This window comes from Neovison vison, chromosome 4 (assembly GCF_020171115.1).
Source record: "Neovison vison isolate M4711 chromosome 4, ASM_NN_V1, whole genome shotgun sequence".
Classification (NCBI taxonomy): Eukaryota; Metazoa; Chordata; class Mammalia; order Carnivora; family Mustelidae; genus Neogale; species Neogale vison.
The window spans coordinates 53,111,450-53,123,475 of NC_058094.1; positions in this window are offsets into that span (position 1 = coordinate 53,111,450).

The window sequence follows — 12,026 nt, forward strand, 5'->3', positions numbered from 1 at the left end:
CTCAACCCGCTGAGCCACCCAGGCGCCCCAATCAATATGTTTAAATTTCTAATATGCTCTACATTATGTGTTCCTATCCCTTAGGTTGTTTATTCCCTTAAATAACTCATAAAATATTTTCCTTGATAATGAAATTTCTATTAATATCTAACATTTGTTGAACAGAGTACCAGACATTATGCTAAATACTTGACATTTATGATATTTAATCCTCACAATAATCCAAGGAGAGGTTATTAGCCTCATTTTACTGAGGCACATAGATGTTAAGTAGCCAAATCTCCCTGCTCAAAGTCATATAACTAAGCAATGAAACTCACAGAGGTAGAGCTAAATTCCACAGTCTTACTCCATTCCCTGGTGCTGCTTACCCTGGTTGCACACTAGAATAACCTGGGAGTTGTTTTTTTGTTGTTGTTGTTTTTTTTTCTAAGATTTTTTTTTTTAAAGATTTTCATCTATTTATTTGATAGACAGAGAGAGATCACAAGTAGGCAGAGAGGCAGGCAGAGAGAGAGGGCCCTCTAAGCAGAGGTATTGTAATAGGGCTCTACGGGGACAGACACGGGGCTCGATCCCAGGACCCTGAGATCATGACCCGAGCCGAAGGCAGAGGCTTAAACCACTGAGCCACCCAGGCGCCCCTTTTTTTCCTAAGATTTTATTTTTGAGAGAGAGAGAGAGGGTGCACATGCATGAGAGCACAAGTTGGGGGAGGGGAAAAGGGAGAGGGAGAAGCAGAAGCAGGATCCTCACTGAGAGGGGAAACTGATGTGGGGCTTTATCCCAGGACCTGAGATCCTGACCTGAGCCAAAGTCAGACACATAACTTACTGAGGCACCTAGGTGCCCCTAAAATAACCTGGAGTTTTAAAATATACCATTGCTGGGTCCCACTTGAGTGAATCTGATTTTCTTGGCCCTTCAGTATAGCCTAGCCATCCATATTTTTTAATTTTCCCATTCTAGTTGACAGACAGAATTGAGAACCATTAGCTGTACACTACTGTTTCCCAGAAGTAATTGATGTCTTATAAGTAGCCAGCTCTCCCGTCCACTCTCTCACTTCCACAAACCTCAGAAAGTCTCACAATATAATGTGATGTCTTAACACTGAAATATTTTCAGTCATCCCTTGTTGGACTTGAAAATTATCATACCACCCTTTTTTATTTCCACAGATCAACACTAGATGGCAGACGATACATAGGGAATGATGTTAAGCATTTTCATTTCAGAAACATTTTTCCTTTAAATAACTTCATTAGCCAATATTCGAGTTTAACAATATAGTATTAAAATCAGGGTAACTTTTTTTCATAAATTGGATTACTCTGTATTACGGGTCAATTTGTATTCCTTCAAGCAGAGCCATGAATGCCCTGTATGTAGCATGGCCTGGATTTTAGTCCTCTTCCAACTTGAGCTTTAAAAAGGGTTTTGTTCGTGCTCGCTTCGGCAGCACATATAAAAAGGGTTTTGTTCATCATAAACGTATATAAAATGAAATATTTCTTTTTATTATACTTGAGAATACTTTCCCACCAATAGATTTCAATGTTCCTGTCAAATAATCGGCCCATTATAAAAAACATTTACAAATATTCTGCTTAACTTTCTTAGGGATCTTGTCACATCTCCAGCCCTAAGAGGGTGCTTAGTTCCATATACCCATTTTCTCTTCTTAGAGGCGGTGTTTGCTTGGAAAATGGAGCTACAAAAGTGGGGTATGTGAGACTCAATATGAGTATATTAACACGATCATTTATTAGGATCTCACAACTAGCAAAGTATATTCACATTCCTGAGTTCAAAGGGGCCCAGCCACCTGCAAGACAGCATACCCAGGGCAGCCAAGACAAGGTACACCTATCTTGGACTTTTTCAAAGTGCAGTGGGGTTCTCCATTCTGAATTTCTTTCACTACCTTAGGTTGTTGAAGTGTTAAACAATTAATATCCTTCATCTAAAATTACACAGGATGAAAGACAGGACTGGAGAGATTTAGTTCAAGCAATTTTCCTAAATACAAATAAATAATCACCAGTGCAGTGGCTCCCCAGTTATCACAGATATGTTCTGGATTCCTTAATATGGATTATAAGGTTATTCAAGATCTAGCCCCTCTTTCTGATCTCCCAAACTTTTCACTCCCAATCCCACATATGCCATGTAGAGGTCAGACTAGATTTATTTCAGCTTCAGCAACATATCTTCTTCTGTCTCATGAATGTTCACAGTGAGCTGGGAGGGCTTTTTAGGTTTTCTCTCCCATCTTCCATTTTGAACTTCATTCCAACCCATGCTTACCCCACTTCACATGTTTAATTTCTATCTACACATTAGGTCTTAGCTTACAAGTAACTTCCTCCAGAAAGCCTTTCCTGACCACTGAAGTACACTTTTGTTTCCTGAGTATTTTGCATTTTCCCCTTCAGACTATTTTCCACAATATGCTATAATTACCTCTTTCCTGTCCGTAAAGACCCCCAAACAGCATGGGGGCATTCTTAGTTATTCTTGTATTCTTATCTAGCTCAGTGCTTGGCAAATACCAAGTTCTCTATAGATATTTACTGAACAAGTGTGTGTGGGGGGGAGGTCTCAACACCTAATAACACCCTTCTTTTTTTTTTTTTTTAAAGATTTTATTTACTTATTTGACAGAGAGAGAGATCACAAGCAGGCAGAGAGGCAGAGAGAGAGAGAGGAGGAAGCAGGCTCCCTGCTGAGCAGAGAACCCGATGCGGGACTCGATCCCAGGACCCTGAGATCATGACCTGAGCCGAAGGCAGCGGCTTAACCCACTGAGCCACCCAGGCGCCCCTAATAACACCCTTCTTATGTCTCAGGTTTAAGAGCAGTGACTTGATGCACACCTGCAAATCATAAACTGTCTAAAACCAGCCCAAATGGTCCCTTTCCTAGAAAAACAAAAGAGCATCCCAACTAATTGATTTGAAAGACAGAACATGTATGAAACACCCCAAAATTGTGAATCATTTCAGATTCCAGGTGACAAGGTGGGAGACAGGACCTCCCTTTTTTGTTACAAAACCGAAATTGAGGAAACTTTACAAGATCACACAAAGCTTATGAGTATCAAGAACTTCGCCACATCGAGAACTTTCAGGGATTCAGGTTCACTAAAAACAGACTCCGGTCTTCCAAAGAACAATTTCCATAATACAGATGAGCTCACTTCCTTTCACAGTGCCCCCCGCCCCCCGCACCCCAGCTGCACTTGCCTCCCCCCTCTGCTACACAGTTCAAACCAGGAAACAATACAATGCCTCAAGAATAAATATAAAAGACAAGATTAACTACATTATGTTTCTTCAAACTCATATTCTGGTTTGTAGAGAAGCCCCAGCGCTGACCTAGCCCTGTAGCTTGCATACTTTGCTGTCATATTTACTAAGGAGTTCTTAATTTTTGGCTCCATATAAAGATAATGGGATTGAATAGATTTAAAATCCTTTTAGTTTCTATTCTGGGCCAAGGCAAACTAGCAAAAATCAAGTTCCTGGGGAACATTATTAGGTTTCTTGTCCCCTCTTAACCAATTCTCAATATAATTACTTTCATATAACTCTATAAGAGCCATTTTGAAGGTTATTATAAGCAGCAGCCCGTGGACTCCTGAAACTTTTCTTGGAGCTAAGAATATTCATTGTGAAATCCAAGGTCTTCTTTGTCACTCCCTAGAAGGAAGTTCTGTAGTTTTGTTTGTTTGTTTGTTTGTTGTTTTTTAAGATTTTTATTTATTTGAAAGAGAAACAGAGAAAGCACTAGGGTTGGAGGTAGAGAGGGAGAGGGAAAGAGATAAGCAAGACTCCTGAGTCTGGAGACTCCTGAGTGTGGAGCCCAATGCGGGGCATGATCCCAGGAGCCTGAGATCATGACCCCAGTGGAAGTCAGACACTTAACCGACTGAGCCACCCAGGCATCCTAAAGTCCTGCAGTTCTTAATATCAAAAGTAATTGTTCTTGTCCTGAGAAGCTGGTTTCCTTTTATCTGACAGTGTAATAAGAATGCATTAAAATTATAAACCTCAGGATCTCACCCCAGATATATAAAATTTTAAATTCTATTGATGGGCCCTGAGTGATGATTGTTTTATAAGCTTATCGGGTGATTCAGGTGTACACAGAAGTTTGGGAATCCCTCTAAGAGATGAGACTTATGTACTCGAATAATTTTCTCTTCAAATTCAGCCACTGGAAAGCTTAGAAAGCAAATTTATAGTTCATTGGTAGCAGGGTTATAGACCATTTTATTATACTACTTAATTATTTTCCTGTCTCCCCGTGTTTGTGTCTTTCGTTTGTATTTATTTCTTCTTTCATCTCAGTTCCGATTTAAATTCTTGTCATAGTACATAACCACATAAGCCATCTTAAATTCTTTTTGGACCATGACAAAGAGCATGATAGGCAGGGAGCCAGACAAATATGTAAATAATGATCACACTCAGCTTCTGTAGGGAAAAAAATATTCTTGGCAGTTGGTGAGAGTTACCATCCTTGGCTGACGTGGAGAAAACCCCATGCGTGTGTGCGCATACACACACGTGTACACACATACACACTCGGTCATGTTGGGGGAAAGGGGAGATGAGGCCACGCGTGTGAATTAAAGAACTATTGTACTTCAGCTTTTCAGGGAATCATTTTTGAATTTTTCTATCAAAAAGCAACTTTACTTCTTTGCTGCCCCTCATTGAACTTGTGGTACAGGTACCAGCTAGAAAACTCATGTCTGAAACAGTAACATGGATGGATGTTTCGATTGGACTACGCTTCTCTCCGCCGGACCCTTTCTGGGTTGGTCCCAACCCTTTGCATCTTAATCCCTCCCTTGTCTTCTTTTACTGAATCCCCAAAGAAGGCAAAGAAGGCACACATTTACAGGAGTTTTAGAGAGCGATTCTCAGAATTACCAGAAGGGAGGGGGACTGTAGGTTGTTTTGATATGTTTCAATGAGAGAAATGCACCCTCTGCCCTTCTGTCTTTACTACAACCTTCTGTCTTTACTACAACCATCAGCCTTTGAGAATCACTGTAATTGGGGCTGAGCCTGGGAACTGTAACATATGGGTAACTGTTTGCTTTATTTAGCTGAGTGAATGATCATGTGTCTGTGGCTGGGTGAAACCAGATTTTTGTCTCCTCTTTTATTCTCCTCAGTCATTCCCAGGAGGAGGCTCTGGTGAGACCACAGTTTGAGACATCTCAACTAAAGGACCTCATGGAGCCTTTGGGTTGATGTAGCCGGACACCAGCTCTCTGTTCTAGAAATCAGGCTTGAGGCTATTAGGCTCCAGTGCATTTTTTAGTTTTTCACTTTTTGGATATCTATTTGTCATACAGCTCCATCTGTTCTGAAACATTAAGTGATGGCTAGTCTTCACCACACCAAGATCAGCTTTGTAAGAATTGGCTAAGAACTGGGTCAGTGCAATCCAGCTAAAAACCCTAGAGTCTGATAAATCTAATAGGGAAATGTTCTTCAGTGCTCTGTAGGTCAACACAATGTTTGTCAAACTGCTACTAAATTTTGACATAAGTATTAAGCAAAGGGCCACCCAAAGGCAAGATCCTTCAATACAACCAACATTCTGAGAACCTATTTTGTATAAGGTGTGGGCTACGTAAGGTGATCTGCAGACAAGAAGGGCATGAAGTTAATAACGAGAGCCAGCATTAGCTAGCATTTAGAGAGCATCTGGCAATTAATACACATACTTTAATTTGAAGAGGTTGAGCATTACTCATTTTTGTTCTTTTTTTCAATTTATTTATTTTCAGAAAAACAGTATTCATTATTTTTTCACCACACCCAGTGCTCCATGCAAGCTGTGCCCTCTATGATACCCACCACCTGGTACCCCAACCTCCCACCCACCCGCCACTTCAAACCCCTCAGATTGTTTTTCAGAGTCCATAGTCTCTCATGGTTCACCTCCCCTTCCAATTTACCCAAATTCCCTTCTCCTCTTTAACGCCCCTTGTCCTCCATGCTATTTGTTATGCTCCACAAATAAGTGAAACCATATGATAATTGACTCTCTCTGCTTGACTTATTTCACTCAGCATAATCTCTTCCAGTCCCGTCCATGTTGCTACAAAAGTTGGGTATTCATCCTTTCTGATGGAGGCATAATACTCCATAGTGTATATGGACCACATCTTCCTTATCCATTCATCCGTTGAAGGGCATCTTGGTTCTTTCCATAGTTTGGCGACCGTGGCCAAGATAAACTCAAAATGGATAAAAGACCTCAGCGTGAGACAGGAATCCATCAGAATCCTAGAGGAGAACATAGGCAGTAATCTCTTTGATATCAGCCACAGCAACTTCTTTCAAGATATGTCTCCAAAGGCAAAGGAAACAAAGGCAAAGATGAACTTTTGGGACTTCATCAAAATCAAAAGCTTCTGCACAGCAAAGGAAACAGTCAAAAAAACAAAGAGGCAACCCACGGAATGGGAGAAGATATTTGCAAATGACAGTACAGACAGTACAGGATCTATAATGAACTCCTCAAACTCAACACACACGAAACAGGCAAACACATCAAAAAAATGGGCAGAAGATATGAACAGACACTTCTCCAATCAAGACATACAAATGGCTATCAGACACATGAAAAAATGTTCATTATCATTAGCCCTCAGGGAGATTCAAATTAAAACCACATTGCGATATCACCTTACACCAGTTAGAATGGCCAAAATTAACAAAACAGGAAACAACATGTGTTGGAGAGGATGTGGAGAAAGGGGAACCCTCTTACACTGTTGGTGGGAATGCAAGTTGGTGCAGCCTCTTTGGAGAACAGTGTGGAGATTCCTCTAGAAGTTAAAAATAGAGCTTCCCTATGACCCTGCAATTGCACTCCTGGGTATTTACCCCAAAGACACAGATGTCGTGAAAAGAAGGGCCATCTGTACCCCAATGTTTATAGCATTACTCACTTTTTAACCATAAGATAATCAAGTCCAGAATGGATAAGAAGCTTGCCCAAAGCCATGTAGATAGGTGTTAGAGCTAGGATCCAGAGCTGCTATTTTTCCCTAACCAATGGAAGGCAGCCCTTCCAGCATGATGTGTGTGGGGGGTGCATGTGCGTCGGGGTGGGGGGGGGCTTATGTGTGCATGTGTAATAAGATATGTAAATCAACAACTACAATACCAAGAGGAAGAAAATAAGGATTTATGATGGGAGAAACACCGACACGATGCTATGAAGAGATGGAAGGAGACACTCTCAGGAGGAATTGGAAACTGGCTTTGGAATGGAGTCGAAGGCTGTAAGAAATGCATGGGATGGGAAAGATAGAATGGAAACTGGCACCTGGAAACAGGAGAGGACTGGTTGGTTGAAGAGAGGGGGAGTTCTCCAGTTTAGTGGGCATTCAGGGTAAGTCCATGGGCCCACTGGGGAGAACTCTGGAGGCCCAGCTGGGCCAGGGAGTATCTCTAATTTGCTAATGAACTACTCACAGGTGTTGGGCAGCAGAGAGATTGACAGCAGTTGTGCTTAAAAAGGCGAATGCGCAGATTGCATACCGGAATGGTATTTGAAAAGCATGGAGGCCAATTAAAGGGATTTCAAAGACGCCGAAGAAAGAGTGAGGGCAACTTGACTGTGGGCAACAGGAACTCATGGGTGGGGGACAGATCCAAAACCCCAACTCAGGACTTTGGTAATGATTAAAAAGAGTAGGAGAAGATTTTGGGAGGAGTTCAGTTTGGGAGCCGTTGAGCTTCAAGCAAGAGTGGGAAATTTACTCAGAGGTGCCCAGAGGGGAGATTTAGGAAAAGGAGATTTAGTAAAATGTGAGAAATAGTTGCATAGAGGTCCATAGGAGAATTTTTGCACTGTAGGAGAAGATGGAATCGCAGAAGGAAGAGATTGAGAGAGACTAGATGGTGGTTATCAGCTGTAATGATGTGATGTGGTATCAACTGTAATAATGTGATGAAGGAACTGTCGTACAGAATTAACTGGCAAACTTACCTTTACAGAACTACTCCCCATACACAAATACTTAAACAGGGAAGAGCCCTGTGATCTTAAGAAAGGTTGGACGACAGGCGAGGCCTCCCGATTTGTGATATTCAGGATTCCCTTGGGTTGTTTCTTGTGGTTGTGTAATAACGGTCAGCCTGAAATAACTTCTGTTTCTCCTTTTGGTTTGGTTTAATTATTAGGTCTTGCCTACTAGGAGCCGACAGCAGCAATTCCTCTTTAAAATACAAGACTAAAGGGCAGGCTGAGTGAGATCCACCCTACAAGCAGTTCCTGCGTCTAGTACTTTTTCCTGCTCTCCCTAGCGCCTGAAGCTGATCCCCGCTTCATCACCAAGGAATGACCTGGGCATTGCTGCAACCGGAGCAAACATTTATTCCAGCCAGAAGCACTTCAAATGGCAAGAGGACTCTTTCAATATTTACCATTCTGCCCTGGCAACTGCGACCAGAACGTTGTTGATTACTTTCAAACACAGAAAGAAAGGTTAATAGATTTGAATGATGGCTATCATGCTCTTAAGTCACTTGGCTAGTGGCAAACAATGGTGTAGGGCATATAGCCGTTGCAGGAATAGCTACTATAAAATAAATAACCAGTACCATGGAAATTGACCCGTTTATTGCAGGCCTAGGTGGTACTCACGGCAGGGGCAGGATCGGTAGCTCCTGAAGGGGCAGTGCCACCATCTCTGTCCGCCCTCCTCCTCCGCTCTCTGCCGCAAAGCATGAGTGGTTTTTTAAAGGGGGATCCACTCAACCCAGCGTCAATGTTGCTTTGGCTTCTTCCTGTCCCCTCTAGCTGTAAAATGCAGGAGAGGGGGCAAATGAAATTCTGTTTAAGGATTTTAAATCTTCAGGGCACCTGGGTGGCTCAGTTGGTTAAGTGCCTTCAGCTCAGGTCATGATCCCGGGGTCCTGGGATGGAGCCCTGTCAAGGGCTCCCTGCTCAGTGGGGAGTCTGCTTCTCCCTCTGACCTTAACCCCTCTCGTGCACTCTCTCTCCCTCTCTCAAATAAATAAATAAAATCTTAAAAAAAAATAAAAAAGATTTTAAATCTTCTAAAGAGCCAGATGTTGTTCTTTTAGATTCCACTATCTTTACCTACCCTTTAAGGAAATGGAGAGGACGTCTTATTCCAAACTAAGTGAAATGAGCAAGCCAGTATGGGGCTGCTGTCTGTATTTTGGATTTTCGTGAAAGTAGTACAGTCCCTTGGTGAGAAGGGCTTTGGAGTCCTTTAGTCCCAAGATCAGTTTTGAACTCATTGATTCCATTACCGTGAAGCCATTTAACTACATTGTTCTGGAGAAGAGCCATGGCAGGCTTTGGGCTCTGGGTTGTGGGGAACAAGCAGACAAAGCCCTTGCTCTCTGGAGCTTATCTGTTAGGCAATTAAAAAAAAAAAAAATCTGTCATGAAAATTGAGGCAGGGCCATGATTCCTGTGGGGTCACAGGTGTCTAGTACCTCTCCCTAGCTATGCGAGGGCTTAGGTAAATTTCTTAGCTTCTCAGTTTCCTTAAGGGTTGTTGGGAGGACTCAGTTAAATAATACTTACAAATCACTAAGTACATGATCTTGTGTGTAGGAAACACACAATGAACACTATCTGATATTATCTTAAGCTCCCAGTGGCAGGATTTTTTTGGTAAATATTTTATTTATTTATTTATTTATTTATTTATTTGACAGACACAGGGAGAGAGGGAACATAAACAGGAGGAGCAGGAGAGGGAGAAGGAGGCGTCCAGCGGAGCAGGCAGCTCAATCTGGGGCACCTGGGATCATGACCCCAGTGGAAGGCAGATGCCCCAGTGGAAGGAAGGACTGAGCCACCCAGGCGCTCCCCAGTGGCAGGATTTTTGTTCACTGAGGGCTGTATCTCCACTGCCTAGAGCTGTGCCTGATGCTTGGAAGGCCTTTAATAGTATCTGTTGGCTGAATAAGTTTAATGAGAAAGGGAATCATAATAAAGAAAAAAGACAACAGTGGAGATAAAATTAAACAATAAAAAATGCATAGACTGCTCGATGGAGCCTTGGTAACTTGAATGTCACAAAGCGGAGCTTTTTTTAGGGAGAAACTATCCCCCCGCCCCACAGGGCTCATCAGATGCTTTCTTCTCTCTGTCCACCAGGGGGAGTATACGACCCACCACAAGTCAGCCTTTCCCAACACCTCTGAATGAGAAACTCGTTAAACCCTTTAGGCGTTAACTGAACCAGTAGAGCCTGAGGCCACAGCCTGTTTTAATTTAAGTAAACAATTACGGGAAAAAAGTCTCAGATCAAATCAAGCGGTAGCCAAAACAATTGATCAAAATGTGATTCAGATAGTCTTTCAGACTTTGAAAGAGGAATAAAAATTAAAGAAAATCATTGTTTAACGGCAGGAAAACAAGATCTATTATGGAGTGTGTGTATCTACTCATTTCTTAAGCCTGGTGTACTTGAATTATGATGCTCTAAAAATCATTATGGAGCTATCATTCCTTGATTATTTTAGAATTCAAAGTTTGCCAGCATTCATTTTGTTGCATATATTTTTTACAATTGTGTATTTGAATAATCTCTATGCCCAATGTGGGGCTTGAACATACAACCCCAAGATGAAGAGTTACACTCTCTCCTGACTGAGCCAGCCAGGCACCCCTTTGCACATTTTCTTACATGCCTGATCCAGAAAATTTGTGAATTACAGTGTTTTGCTTTTCATTAAATCTCCTTCTGTCTTATATTCATGGGTGGAGTTTGTAAAGTATAAATGGTCACTGTTAAACCAGTGATGAACATATGTTGAAATGATGAGACGAGAAGCATAAATAGAGCCGTAATCTCCCTCAGAGCCCGGTAATCCTCTAAACTGGAGGGATTGTTGGTAACCGTGGTCTCTGCACGCTGCATGGAGGAATCCCAGGTTCCTTCCTCAGGCGACAATTATGTGACTTCCTGGAACTCTCAGGTAGGATACAGTACTACTTATATGAAAATTAGTTTATCACAATAAGAACAGTTTTAGAAATGCCTTTATTTTATTATATACGTATAAACAACCATGTTGTGTAGAGTTTTTTCTGGTGGCTAAAATCTCAGTGACTCAAATCTATGAAGAGAAGTCATTCTGTGATTCAAATGCCGAACTCAAGGAGGCATCTGTGTGAGAGCCAGCTACCTGTAGGATTTGGTTCTTTCATAAATGGGTATGATGCTGCTGAGAAGGGAGAAGGCAGCCATCTTAGGAAGCGCAGTTTGCAGAGAGTCAGAAGCTTTGCTCCTCCAAACCATGGAAGTGGGGGTGCCAAGAGAATCCTCTTAAGATTTGGCTGTGCCTGAAAGAACATGGACACTTACCCCCCTAATTAGATGTCTGCTTAAAGCAGTCAGGGACTTGTTGACCTGTCCCATTCTCCTTAAGCAGGGGTAAAGTTAGCTGGAGTGACCTGGCATCACAGAGATTACCTAAGGACAGGAGTCAGAGCTCTTTGGGATTTCTGGGAGGTAAGGACAATGGATACCACCAGTCCTGCCTGGAAATGGCTGCAGAGAGAAGATGAGACTTGAGGCCATAGAACTGCCAGAAAACCAAGCAAAAGAAGCAAAGAAGAGTAGGCAGAAGAAAGGCACATGAATGTGCGGGTGGGGGTCAGCAGCGGAGGTGGCCACACTTAAGAATGAACCAGCAATGCCCAGGAAAGCTTCAAAGCCTCAAGCCTGGCTTGAGCGGGGCAGGTTGGAACCACTGTCCACTCCTAATGAACACAATCTAGGTTAGCAGCTGTGGTGAACCAGGGACACAACTGCAACCTCCCAGTTAGGTAAGGAGATGGCTAGTCTTCTCAGGACACTGGGGCAGCCTGTAGTTGGAAGAGGGAAAAGGGAAAGCTTCCTAAAGAGCAAACCATGCTCCCTTGCCCAGAGTAAAACACAGGAGCTGGACATTTGGATCTAGCCAGGGCTGGGGTCGTGGGGGGAAATTTTTTTTAAA